The 14,983-nt window shown below is 34.4% G+C and overlaps 1 pseudogene; it reads right to left on the reverse strand.

Moving 5' to 3' along the window:
* Nucleotides 1-1,541: 1,541 nt before the first annotated feature.
* On the reverse strand, nt 1,542-14,671 carry LOC131169747 (uncharacterized; annotated as a pseudogene).
* Between the last annotated feature and the right edge of the window lie 312 nt (nt 14,672-14,983).

The following is a 14,983-nucleotide window of genomic DNA, read 5'->3' on the forward strand; positions in this document are numbered from 1 at the left end:
CTTTTGCACACTAGACCAGATATAGCATATGCAGTGGGTCTAGTGAGTCAGTATATGCATGATCCTCGTGAATCTCATTTGGAGGCTGCTTTTCACATCTTGCGATACTTAAAATCTGCACCTGGGAAAGGACTTCTTTTCTCAAAGCATGGCCATCTTCAGATTAAGGCCTTTACAAATGCAGATTGGGCTGAATCTCTTGATGATAGGAGATCGACATCTGGTTATTGTACTTTTGTTGGTGGTAATCTAGTCACTTAGAGAAGCAAGAAGTAAATTGTGACAGCTAGATTCAGTGCAAAGAATAAGTTCAGAACAATGGCTCAAGGTATTTGTGAGCTATTATGGTTACGAAAGTTGATGGAGGAATTAAAATTGCTGGAAGCTAGTGATTTGTCATTGTTCTGTGATAACAAAGCTGCCATCAGTATAGTTCACAATCCAGTCCAGCATGATCGGACCAAGCATATAGAGATTAGCGGACACTTCATAAAAGAAAAATTATCGATAGTTCCTTAAGAGTGAGTGTTGGGCACTGAAGGAGTCGTATGAGTCTAAGATAAGAGTTGTGGAGATGAGAATGTTAAGGTGAATGAGTGGCCATACTAGACCAGATAAAGTCCGTAATGAGAGTATTAGAGAAAAGGTAGAAGTGGTGCCAATTGAGGATAAGTTGAGAGAAGGGAGATTGAGGTGGTTTGGTCAAGTGAAGCGAGCGTAAACATACGGAAGCTTCAGTTAGACAAGTAGAGCACATTAGGTTAGATGATAGAAAGAAAAGAAGAGCTAGACCTAAACTGACCTAGAGGAGAATAGTACAACATGACCTAGAAGCATTACACATTTGTGAGAATTTAACCCAAAATCGTTTAGAGTGGAGAAAGAGAATCCATAGAGCCTACCCCAAATTTTTGGGATAAAGACTTAGTTGAGTTGAGTTGAGTTGAGTTCCTTAAGCATCTCTTACGTAGGATCAAAAGACCAGTTAGCTGATGTGTTCACTAAGGAATTAAGTTGTAAGGGGTTTCATACTTTAGTTTGCAAGTTGGGCATGTGCAACATACATGAACCAACTTGAGGGGGAATGTTAGAATCCCTTAAGTACTGTAAATTAACTGTAAATTAGAATATAATTAGGAATCATTGTATTTATTGGCTATTATTAGTTTCCTTTTTAGTCCTAACCTTTGTATATAAATTATAATCCTTGTAAATCATTTTGGATGTGAAAAATATAAAGAAATTCTCCAATTCTTTGTTTCCTACAATAGCTTCTCCTCAAAAACTATTTGGTTCGTCCTTTTAAGTTCCACCAAGTTCTAGGTTGCATAAACATATTTTCCTTCTTCACTCCACTCTTTATTTTCACATTTAAATTTCTGATGGATATTATACTTCGTCCTTCTAAAGATGGAAATGAAGTCGCTCATATTTAATCTAATTAATTCCAGCCTGAAGTTTGGCCAACACTTCAATACTCAACCACCACCTGATGTAACACTCCAACGGCCAAATTAACTCTTAACTTCCGCTTTTTTTGTCCTTCAATTTTCATCCTACGACCACAAAAGGAGGGAAAAACTAGAGACTTCTAGTTTGTGGAGATAAATCAAATAATGAAGCATATTGAGAGGAGAGATTAATTTACAAACAAAAACAACCATCACAGTTACATGATATCTTGTCAACAAAATAGTAAAATAAGTGAAACTCACAATAAAGGGAACTGGAGCATCAAGAAAATCAAGCATTCTCCCAGGCAGAATCTGTACAAGATCAACAGAGAATTTAGCCGAGCACCAATTATGCCAATTTTATAAATACCTACTAATGGCATGAACAATTACAAATTTCAAGTTATTCCAGACCAAAACCAATTACATAAGATGTGATGTCCAAACTACATTTTGACCAACCAATAGTAAACTTCTACATCTCAACAAAATTTAATATTCTGAAAAAAGCATCAATTATCCCATGTAATACTTCAAATAGAATTTAGAAATTCATTTTTAAAGAATCTACTAATATAATGTATAACAAAGTAGAAGACATGATAATAATCAACAAAATATTTCAGGTTTTTTTTTTTTTTTTTTTTTTTTTGGGTTTAGAAGAAAAGGTGCCATGTGGACAATGCAGATGTTAAACCCCCCTGAGATCTTTACTTTGAGAGCTTTGACACTAGTGAGGCACAAGAAATAATTTTATTGCTAAAAGAGGAGAATCTTAAAAAATAAAGAAAAGAAAAAGATGCCTTAATTGCTTCCTTGTGTGGATGAACATTTAGTAGGAAGACTAGCTCCTTTGTTGCTACAATGTTTTGTAGCAAGAGATCCTCTCATCTCCAGTTGGTGCTCTTTTAGAATCGTATAAAGCTCGAAAGGTGCTCAATATGTTTGAAAAGCTGCATTATTATGCCTATTAGTGATGAAATGCAGATGTAGATTTGAGGATTTGAAATTTCCTGGATGAGCACTACTTTTTGTCACCTATGCATAATATGTTTCCCTTCTAAGCCTTTAAAATTACTTAGAAGCAATAAATTTACTTGTTCGATTATGCCCCCTCTCTTGCATATTAATGTCATCAATTGTTGCATAGGTAGTTGCACCTTCTACAATTCTTGCTAAAAAATTGAAAAGTGACATCACTTCAAGGAGAAATTATCTAAGACATGTGATGACTAACATCAAATTTTTTAGATAAATCTCAGATGTTCTCTGTTGGAAAAGAAATCATTGGTGCATAACTACTATTCAACTTACTGGAAGAAATAAACTCTGCCATTGAAATGGACGAATCATGGGAACAAGAGATAAAACTATAGCAGATAGAACACCCTGCATTGATTGAAACTAGAGTCAGAGCCAAAAGCCTGTTATATAAGCCATTTGTAAGAAACAGTAATTGCCAAAAGAAAAAGCAAATAAGAAAATGAGAAACTTAATCCAAAAGGGGGAAAAAAAGAACTCATCTGTGGATCAGCATAGTTATTTATGATGACAGTATCAACTCACCAGGTTTGGGCATACTACCACCACTTGTTTTTCCAGTAATACTCCCGCAATTAGCGTCAAAACCTGGAAGCAGTACTGTGTATCAGACTTAAATGACCTACATAAGTTCCATAAGCAACCCAATGGATATAGAAATGCTTGAAAAATTAAAAGGGAATTTTTAAATAGATGAAATAAATTAAAGGCCGTTCTCAATCATAACTGCTCACAATGTATATCAATGTATGTTTAATATGAAATATATTTGTTCACCCATGGAAAGGCATAACCTTTATGAATATGCTAGCTATACACATCAATGAACTACCACCAAATTCACATCTAAAAATGCATATTTGTGTAAGAAAACATCAAACTCAGATGCCTGCATACAGTCTTCAAGAATTTATGAGGAAAACAGAACAGTTTATTTACAACAAAAATTCGTCAGTTATATTTTTCAAAATGAAATCAATATAAGGTGCAAAAAGGGGGTTGTAATTGTAGTACACAGGAACCAAACAAAAAGGAATCCTGATTATAACTTGTAGTCCACCTTTCACACCTCAACAAAATGGTAGACAGAACCAGTAGCCCTATCTCTGGGTTAAGAATAAGGAAAGTATAATGTATGATGAAACATTGAAGTATATAGCACTGGGTTCTAAAATAGAAAATGAAATATGAATATAATTTGATAAAACTGTACAAACTAACCATCATACTCCAAAACATCAAATGTAAGACTAACCATCATACTCCAAAACTTCATATGTTATGTAAGCACCAACCTAAAGGTTACAAACATTCTACCATTTTATAAACAGCTTAGAGAGAGAGAGAGAGAGAGAGAGAGAGAGAGAGAGAGAGAGCAAAGAGCTAGAATAATTTGCAGTTGCAGAAAACACATTGTTATCCATATGCTGGCTTCAAATCCATTTATGTCACACAGACAGTTGTAACTAAAACTTTTTTGGTGCTGCCTTGTAGTTCAACTTACAGCAATAATAATTAGCTGCAGTGAAGGGACTATGTTTTTAGGTCTTACAGCTGACATGGGTTATCAAGGTTCATTTTTCCAAAAAAAAATTTCCCCCTTTGTATGTCTTCTTCTTTTAACAAACTTCATATTTATCCCAATAAGGTAGGCTCAACTCAACTATGCCTCAATCCCAAACTAGTTAAGGTTAGCTATATGGATCATTGTCCTGCTTTTAGGGCTACATTTTCAAAAAGATCTAGGGCTGCTAAATCCTGAATCAGGGTATCGCCCCAATAAGGTAGACTATCAACCAATTAAGATCCCTCTGAAGTCTGACGTGGGGCCTTTAAAAGAGGCTGCTTTGAAGCCTCAAACCTAAAAACTCTAATTTCATGACAGAATTTACCACTGCACAACTCCATGCCCATTAGCCCTGATAATGTAGCATTAAAGAAATTGATATAACAATAGCAATAAATGAAAAGGAAATTTCAAGTAAGCAGAGTAACAGATGGATGAAAAGAAATGCAATGCAACTTTGCATAACACGAATATATCACTTCCAAGAAATTGATGTCCTAAATACTGTTGAATTCAATCCATTGCAACTTTGCATAACAAGAACATTACACTTTCAAGTGATAGAACTCGACATATAGTTGCAGTTGTCCATATTGAGAGTGCAAAAGCTTCTTCAGCAGCTGCCAACTTTGCATTGACCTTTTTCCAATATTAGAAGTAGTAAGCAAATGAATTAATCAAGAATCATAGCTTAAGAACTATTAGTGAAGAAAGAAATACCTCAGTAGCTTCAACCATAGCTAAATAATTTTCAGAAAAACCAAGGTCAGAAACTGAAGGCCGTTTATACTCAATAGCTTGTAAGTGTTCAAGAGGCTGAAAAACTATTTCACTTCCTTGTTGGGGAAGAGGCATAGAATGATAACCACAAACTATCTGCAGCAAATCATTTTTGTTTTCCTATCCAAGAGTTCACACCCAAAAGAAAATCGATCCGATGGTAATTAACACATCCATATGTGAAATAATAGATGGATAAAAAGAGAAGGGGAAAAAAATACTAACCCTAGCCCATTCCATTATGAAGTCATCATCAAAATCTTTTTCACAATTTGCAAAAATTTCATCATCCTCATCCTCTAATGCCATGCTTCTAACTGGACTGCCAAAAGATAACGATATATTACTGAAATTGTACCAAGAAGAGTGGATTGACAGTGCAGAAGATGGCAACTACCAAAGTCAACTGGCATTGAGTGAAGGAAAAGCAGGAGAATCTATACAAGAGTTTACAAAATTACATTACCTAAACCAAACTACAAGGACAAAATACAACAGTAAATTCTTAAATTTGTCATATCCAGAACTGAGAAATGAAGTTAACATATAATAATTGTAAATCTACTACCTGAATAAAGAATCAAAACTTCCTCGACATTCCAAACCATGGCTCCTAGAGCAGTTAAATGCTCCAATCTCAGGAGAGGCTTGGCTACTTTCATAGCTCCCATCCATTCTTTCCAAAGCATCAGAGCGAGTTTCTGATGACTCAGAAGCACAATCATCAGAATTCTTCCTATCATCCTTCTCTACTTCCCTTACTAGACTCAAATCTGAAGCCTCGCTAGTAGAACCACTTTCAGGAGAATGAGATTCCCATATCTTTGGTGACAATGTTCGGGTCTCATCATCTGATACAATTCCAGCAGCAGCAGCAGTAAAGGTCACAGCACTGTCAACAGGTATTGCAGAAGCCATCCAATTAACATCACATTCCCTATCAGGGTAGTCAACATTCATATTCATGTGATCAGGTTGTTTGGATGCTGTAGGGACACAACTCAATGATACTTCACTAACAAATTGTGTTATCCGATTCAAGCGCTCCTGTGCAATGATACTGCATCCAAGTAAATACAGTAAATTTTACTGGATCAATGCTTAAAACATTAAAATCTTTTGCTTCATGATTGAGCAACTACTGATTCATACAAGTTGGAAGAAATTAAAATTAACCTGTTCAGCATCTCATAGTGTAACTCAAAGAAAGGAACTCTAGTCAGCATACAATAGCAGCGAGGCGCAGAAACCAAAAATCGGCAGCACCGTCCAGATAATTGTGAAAGGGCGACTTGGTGCCTAATATACCAGGTGTCCTTTGAACAATTTCTTTTACATGCAAGCAAACCCCATAAAGTGTGTCATTATCTGCAACCTGATCAAGGGAACAAAAAATACATTAAGTATTTATCTACTTCTTGAATCTCAGACAACTGAACCAGATATCCACAAGAAATGAAAAAAAACAAAATAACTGACACAAAAATTCAATTTTAGAATTAAGATTAGTGATTTCCTTCTGCAATTACAAACATTTAAATGGAAGTCATGCAAAGTTGTGGAGAGTGGATCACTTTCTATTAAAACAGATAAAAAATTGAAAGAAACTAAATATGTATATTCTTGCATATGCTTCTCTCAGTAAAAGAAAAGTGGGTACCATTGGGAAGTAGTTGGGGGAGGGGGGGAGAAAGCAGAGAATCCTCCGAAAGGAGGAGCACAACAGTGTACACAATGCGAAACAGAAGAAGGCCTGAAATCTCAGTGGGCCTCACTCAAGCAGAGCATTAAATGAAATCATTAATTTAATCCCTACCATTAAACATGCAGATATTCATGCCTGCACTCACAAAAAGCAAAATGTGACAGGAAGGACAGGGCCTGGCCAGGAATTCCTGTGAAACTAATGTGGCTGACTACATAAAAGTATAGCCAAATTAAGATCAGACATGACAGTTGATCTCTGCCATGAAAATTTGCACCTCAGTCAAAATGGTGTGTTTTTCATTTATTATGGTCTCCAAGAATGAGGTTCCAAATTCGATAATTTAATATGGAGGTGAATCTTAAAAGTAACAAGAATAAAAAAAAAATTATTATTATTCTAGGAGCCTAGTTAATTGCATCCTGATCAAACAATTGATGACAGTGACGAGTTAAACAGAGAGTCTACTGGACAGACTTCAACTAGAGGACACGAGGCTGAAATTTGAAGAAGTGATATGAACGTTATGCGTCCCACATCGGTTATGCAAGGAGGTCTTAGGTGTTATATATATGGGTTTGCAAAACTCCCCTTGTGAACTAGCTTTTGAGGTGGAGTTAAGCAGGTTTATATCATTTGGTATCAGAATCTCACTCTGTATGGGTCTGTGGGCCATGTACAAAGGTTCCTTGACGTTCTTCGGGAGAAGTCAGGGTGAACGAGTCACGACCCCAATTGTTTCACGACGACGTTCAATCTAAAAGGGTCGGGAATAATGCGTCCCACATTGGTTTTGCAGAAAGGTCTTGGGTATTATATATATATGGGTTTGCAAACATCCCCTTGTGAGCTTACTTTTGAGTTGAAGTTAGGCAGGTTCATATTAGAACGGAGAGGAATAACCAATCAATGAAGGAACATGAAACCATTCTGTTTCAATGTTCCTATGGACCTAAGATGGAAACACCCTTCTGTTTCAAGCATCAATTTTGCGCAAAAAGTAAATTGATTTCACGACTATCAACATCCAGAAATATACCACAAGTTTGAAAAAATTAATCACGACACACTTATAATTATGGTTATTGCAATTCAAATCCAAATGAGAATCAATATATGAAAGTAATGATATGTATCTGGAATATAAGTGAGATGAAGAAACAAAAGAATAATTACCTTAAGCGAAAATATGAATGCTAGATCATCCCTCCCCATATGCATCTGCAGAAAATAAGCAATACTGAACATATTATTTCTTTGCTAACATCCAATTAAAATTTAAAGTGAAAAAGCATTCTGCATTGAGGAAAACACACAAACAGGGCTGTACTCAGAAATCTAGTTTTAATCAGATTCAGAGTTAAAGTGAAAAACTTCATTACTCATAATAGAAATCAAGTTTGAGGAATGAGACATCTCCCAAAATAAATTTATGCTTTATCAAGTTTCTGCGGACAACAATCCTTCACCAGAAAATATCTCCTTCCAAGTGAGGAAATGCAAGTATTATAGTAATCATTTCAAAGAAATAAGAAGCTTCATCATAAGATATCTCCTTGAAATCCAGGACAATTATGTTTTGAAATACAGACAGGATATAATAGGGACTTGAACAGAGGACTTGCACTAGCAAATGGGTAGGCTCACCGCTAAGCTACCCATTGGTTTGTGCGTTTTTTGCTACTATCTATTCATAAAAGAACTTCTTGAAAGCAAAGAAAATGATACAGAAATGTTATATATATGTAGGCTTGAAGCTGCAAAACTTGCAAGACAAATGATTGATGCTTCCTAGGAACATAACAATCCCAACAACTTTGAGGTCTTTCGCTCATGTACCATTGTTGACAGTATTACGTTAATTTAGGGCTTTTTCCTTTATTGTATATTTCCTTAATTAGGGCTGTAAAATAGGTCTTTATTTTTCTGTATATTTCAATTTCCTATTTTAGAATTCTTGTATAAATAGGTTGTCTTGTAACTTTCAGAACTAAGACCATAAGAATTATTTAATTCAATCTTTTGGCTTCTCTGTCAACAACCATTTAGCAAACAATCATCTTTTTCTCAACTAGTGAAATGAGTTAACTTGTGTATGCAACAGAAAAGAAAAAGAAAAAAGAGTACAAAAAAATATATATAATTATTGAACATCTTCATATTTTCTCATACTTACATATACCTCATCAAGCATGGATAACAAAAGTGGATAAAAATAATATTCATGCATTCTACAATACAGACAATCAGTATTGTCAAAAAAAAGGGTAGGGTTTTAGGAATTATTAGATGCTGCAAATAGAAGAATTATTTGTATCATAGGGCAAATAAAAGTGAAACTGTAGTTTCGCATACCTGTCCATAAATAAGTTCATTTAGTTCACTTAGTGATGGAGTCCTCTCCAATAACCGTGTCTGTACGATGAAAATCCACAAATGAGACAGTGAATCATGATTATCATAGCACCAGAACATGAACTAATTACATTAACAAGTAGAGCATGGTCGAGAAATCAACATCCAAACTATAACCACAAATTGCATTTTCTTTTAACTCAACTCGACTAAGTCCTAATCCCAAACTAGTTGAGGATGGCCTATATGGATTCTTCCCTCTCTTTCCTATTTCTTGTAAGTTCAGCATGCCAATATTCTATACCAGTGCATTAGCTAGTCTACAATGACCATGTTCAAACCATCCTAATCTCCTTCCTCTCAACTTTTCCTCAGTATGTGCCACTTCCACCTACCTACCAATGCATTCATTCCTATCTGGTCCATGCTTGTATTTCCACACATGCATCTTAGCATCTCCATTTCTTCCACTCCAAGCTTATGAACTCATTGTACTGCCCAACACTCATTGCAATTGATGTGCCTCAATATGGCCCTCAAGGCACATCAGCGATACATAATAGCTAATCAAGTCACAATCCTGTAAAACACAAGGACTTTACCAGTATTTTACAATCATATATGGCTCTTATCTCAGTTCTCCACAGCACCATCCTACTTTAATCCTATGGCTTATATCCTCCTCATTTGCCCTAACTCTTTGTACAACAAATCCTAGGAATTTGAAGTATGTGCTTTATGGGACATCTATGCCATCTAGGCTAACTTTACTTGACCATTTTTCTTTCATTGCTAAAATTGCAATATTTCTTTTTAAGGAAAACAAGGTAATTAATTTTTAACTTGTAAATTGCCTCTTCAACATACGATGTGTTAAGCCTTCACCCATCCATGATGAAGTTTAATAAAAATTTAGAAAACAAGGAAAGAAAATTCTTCAAATCTACACAAGATTGCCAATAGTCCATTTACAAAACATTGAGACATACAGAGATACCCAATTTCTTAGGACAAAAGCTGTTCTTAAAACACTGTATCAAATTCCCAGTAACTATTCTTTCATTTGTGCAAAAATATCTAAGTTTAATTTCGCTAGAGTGATCCATATTCTAGTAAGAAACTTGCTGTAACTCTGATAGGCAGTCTATAAAAGCTATATTACAGAAACCAATAGATGTGAAGATGGACCATTCAAAGTTCCTTTCTACTCTCTCTTTCAATTGGGGCCATCAGACAGAAAATGCTTCTAATGATTTATTGAAACTAAAATTAATCTTTGGTGATTTTTTGCAACAAAATTAGATTAGTTATTGTGCTAAAACTAAGGATAAGTTGAGATATTATGGGAGAAACTCACCCATGGAATGTAGGATAACTTATGATTACCAAATCTGGAAAGTGATTTAGCCAAAAACTCCTCATATTCATTTAGCACATGAGTACAAAATATCTAAACATAAGAATATAACAGATCAATGACTTCAAACCTTAACACCTTCAGGAAAGCAGAAGGAACCTAAATCCTTCAGGCGCATAGGTAATCTCTTCCCAGGAGGATATTTAAAAAGTATCTGCAGAAGAGAAAATAATTGCAATTTCAGATAATATGGATAGGGAACCAGATTTTATCAAGATATAAAACCAAATTCTCATTGTGGATAGTGTCATATTTATTTATTTAGAAATGTCACTAAAAAAATTCCCAACTGATTAATTGTTGCAATGGTTTCAGGTCAGGATGTCTAAAAGGCATGTCAGGTAAAGCAATTGCTAAATTGCATAACAGATGTCAATAAATAATAGCACGAGCTGAAATTTTTTCCACTGGAGAACAAAAAAATGCCTCATCATCTATAAGTAGAACAGCATAATAAATTGTAAATTTGAAAAGATAAAAATCTCCAAAAGATCATGAAGAGAAGTTACTGCCCCATTTTGTAAACCTAAGAAGAAATACAACCAGCATTGGACTAAATATGATACTGTTGACAATTATAAAAGAGCTTTATTAAACTAGCAGTCAGTTAACCTGGGGTTCCATTGAAGGAAATGTAGGCCCCCGATACTGCAGCCTTCTGTATGCTATTATATCAGATTTTGCCGCCTCAAACTCCCATTTCTTTCTTCTTGCAAATACATCCTCCACAGCCTCAAGATTGGCATTAGGATGAAGCCCCACAATAACAAAGTGTTCAAATAGTGAGGTGGGCTCCTTAAATTTTGTATGGTCCTACAATAACATCATCCCACTGCTCATTTAGTATAATTTGACAGATATAATCTCATTAAATAGCAAGAATTAAAAAATAAAATATAAAAGCACATGTAAAAATGTCAACTACAAACAACCACCAATATTAACATCATATTTCAGAAGTATAAAAGAACAAATCATCATTTTGCACAAATCATATAATTTGCAACTCAGTCATACCAAAATTGCGAACACAGTAAAGCTAGCAAGACCGAATCCCTCTAATCATCTTCGCTAAAATTCCTTAATAAAGTTATTCCAAGAATCAACAATCAAGTCAATCAACTTGCAAGACAGGAAAAGCTGTAGGAAAAGGCTCAATCAGAGAGCATATCATTAAAATTCTGAAGAGATTTTATTCAGCAACATGAAAGAAGAGAAACATACATATAAATTTCACATTCATGCTGAGAACATGTTTTAGCTTAACACAACTAACAGAGATATTCTTTTCTATTTTGTAATAAAAGATTCTGAGGATTTAACCCAAAATCGTTTAGAGTGGAGAAAGCGAATCCATATAACCGACCCCAAATTTTTAGGATAAAGACTTAGTTGAGTTGAGTTGAGTTTTGCAATAAAAGATCTCCATATGGTTCTTTTATTGCTCAAGTAAGGAAAGATACAGATTAAACATATCAAGCTAAAACAGTAATAGAGAATATGCATTTATCTTTATAAAACAAAAGGAAAATTTTAAAGACAATAGTAATTGCAATGTTGCAAAAACAGGCTGACATGGACTTTATGCAGCAATTGCAACTACCATGGAAGTGAATTTTATGTTTTATACCAGTAAAATGTGTCTAATGCATAAATTTGCAAGAATTTTAGTAAATGCTACGAGAATTCTGACTTTTTTTTTCAAATATTATAAGTCTTTTATGTTTTAAATCTAGTAAATACTAAACATAAAAATTAATGCATGCAACCAATGGTATTGTGCAAGCTATGGAACAAGTTATTTTTCGAAAATTCAGGAGGAGAAACAGCAAAAAAGACGATATCTCATTGGATATTAAATCATAACGGCCATTATGCAATGACTAGTCAATTCATTAAAGGGCTGTAAAGGCTATTAGGCAAAAGTAATAACCATGACAGTTGTGATACTAAGAATCTAATGGAACTTGAAAACCATTACGTTAGAATCATTTTTTAAAAACCATGAATTAAGGTTCTTACAGAGGTCCTGCCCATAGCATCTAGCATGATGGACAACATTAGTGTCTTTAGAGTTCTTTGTCATTGACAATACAGATAGAAAATTTCTCTCGAAAAATAAAGAAAATAAAGTGATGTACTTGATGAATGCTCTCCATTTCTAACACCACATGTTCAGATAAAATGCTCGGATCTATTCAGTCATTGAAGTTTCTCATATCAGTAGAATCCTCACTTTCTACTTTAACATCCCTAAAATATAATAAGTCGTTCCTATCTCCTCTCCATCTAACGGTACAGGCAGCTGCAATCCCGATCATAAGATGTAATCAATAGTAAAAAAGAGGCGATCATCTTAGGATTTCCATCATAAGTAATCTGATACTTTATTAAAAGAAAGTTCTTAAACCTCAAGCCAAATAATAACAAAACATCAAAAAAAATGAAATTGTCTCAGGACTTGGTTTGCACAAATTTTCAGATCTCAATTTCTAAAAAGTATTTAGAGTGAACTACAATATTTTGAATCATTTTCCAAAATGAGGATTAATTTGGAATATTGAAATGTTAAGAATGTCAAGACAAAAAGCACCAAGAAATGGACAGAATCATTTGACTCATAGAAATGAACATTCTCTGCTAAGCCATGCTTAAAAATCATGCACTGCAACACAGCTGGTCTCAAGCTTGAATAAAGAAGAGTTAGGCAGGTTCACCGACTTAGAACTAGTCACATGGTATGAGTTAAACATAGAGAACTACTGGCATTTATCCAAGATGGCACACAACTATTTCCACTTCAAAGTTAAATAAAAAGAGTTTTTAAAAAATGAACTATTTATCTATGTTAAGTTCTAACATCTAACTTAATCACTTATTAGCCTTTGTTGCAAACCATAAGCTTATGGTATGCACATTAAGCAATTTGACAAGTAATTAAGGCTGCAAGAAAGTGCAGATGTTCTGAATAGCTATGCAAATTTAAGGGCATGTACATTACAAGAGGACTTGCATATGCAAATTGCTTTAAATAAAGTACATAAATAAAGTTTTAAACTGAAAAAAAACACAAAGAAAATATCGGGAAAAAACAAAAGATAAAAGTACCAGAGTTTTGGAATGAAGCTGATACCACTGACGTTTCTGATTTGCCAAGACCTCAGGATTGAAACTATAATCTTGTTCCCGAATTGCCACCCCATCGCCAAGCCTTTTGCATCTGAGTTTTCAGCCTCTGAAAACTACTGGTTCGCATGTGTCCCCGGGTTATAACTTCACTTTGACTTCGTCTATGAGCCGGTGGAGTTGGCTGAGGAGTTTGATTACCTGTAAAGGCATTCTGCAGTGCCTCACCAACAATCTCCTCAGATATATTCTGTAACACCACATATGGGGATGATGGCTGGTCTTCTTTTGACCGATCCTCTTGTGATTCAGCATCTTCCTTGGTATCCATCTTCTAAAACACTGAGCTCATCGCGTACATTTCAGCCTTTTAAGCCTCTAAATCCCACCCTCCATTAATAAGGACAACAAAAGCTGCAACCCAGAATCACAAATTCACACTGTTCACATAATCGATGCAGATACTAATTCACGTTTCAAAACCCCACCGTATATAACACCAGATATGAAATGGGCTGTCGCTTAACCGTTCCTGGGATTCCTCAAATTCTATTGGAGCCTTAAATTTTGAATCACTTGTGCATTCAAAACGTTTATATCATTGAAAACAGAAACCCAAAAACTGAAAGATGGTATCTTTATCACATAAACTTCAAAATCTGATTACGATAAAAAACTGTTAGAAAAAAAAAAAATAATGTGAAGGGTCAAAATACAAACACATCAATGCAGGGAGTAAAGTGCCAAATCAAGAATTAAAACAATCCAATAGCTCCAATCATTCAAAATGGAAAATTTAGCTGAATTAATATAATTTCTTCCTTTTTATGGCAAATGGAGTTTTATTCCCCGAAACTAAGAAGGAACAATATCAGAGGAGCATGCCTCCAAAACATGAGAAGGGAAACAGCTATTGAGAACAAGAAAACCATCTACAGAAAGCATGTGCTGAGCCATGGCATGAATTAACATAATTTATAATGTAAAAAAGAAAAAGCATGTTGTGGAATTAAGTGCCAAAATTAAAGAAGTATTGTTCAAAAAATTTGCAAATAATTATATGCATACCTCCTCCTCGTCCTTCTTCTTCTCTCTTTGTCTTTCGGTTGATTTGAAGGTGTTGGTTCTCTTGTGCAGGCAGAGAGAGAAATTGCTAAAAATAGAAGAAATCAAGAAAGAGGGAAGTCACACAAAAGAAGGAGACGTGCTTGAGCCAACTTTGTTGTTTAACATAGCAGGAAATGGTAAAGACAACTCAGGTTTTTCATTTTCTTTTCCTCAAAAACACTCTTTATTCCAGCCTTTAAAAAAAAAAAATCATTTATCTTCGTCAACTCCTTATAACTTACATAAAAAATTCATAATTTTCTTTAATTAATATTTTCAGAAATAAAATAAATAAATCAGATTAATTAAATGATAAGATTATAAGGATTGATTATTATTTAAAAAGGAATAATGGGGATATAAAAGAAATATTAAAATAAATAGTTGGGTTATCTGAAAATTAATAAAAAAATTGTGTTAATTTTGTAATA

This window comes from Hevea brasiliensis, chromosome 10, assembly GCF_030052815.1.
Source record: "Hevea brasiliensis isolate MT/VB/25A 57/8 chromosome 10, ASM3005281v1, whole genome shotgun sequence".
Classification (NCBI taxonomy): domain Eukaryota; kingdom Viridiplantae; phylum Streptophyta; class Magnoliopsida; order Malpighiales; family Euphorbiaceae; genus Hevea; species Hevea brasiliensis.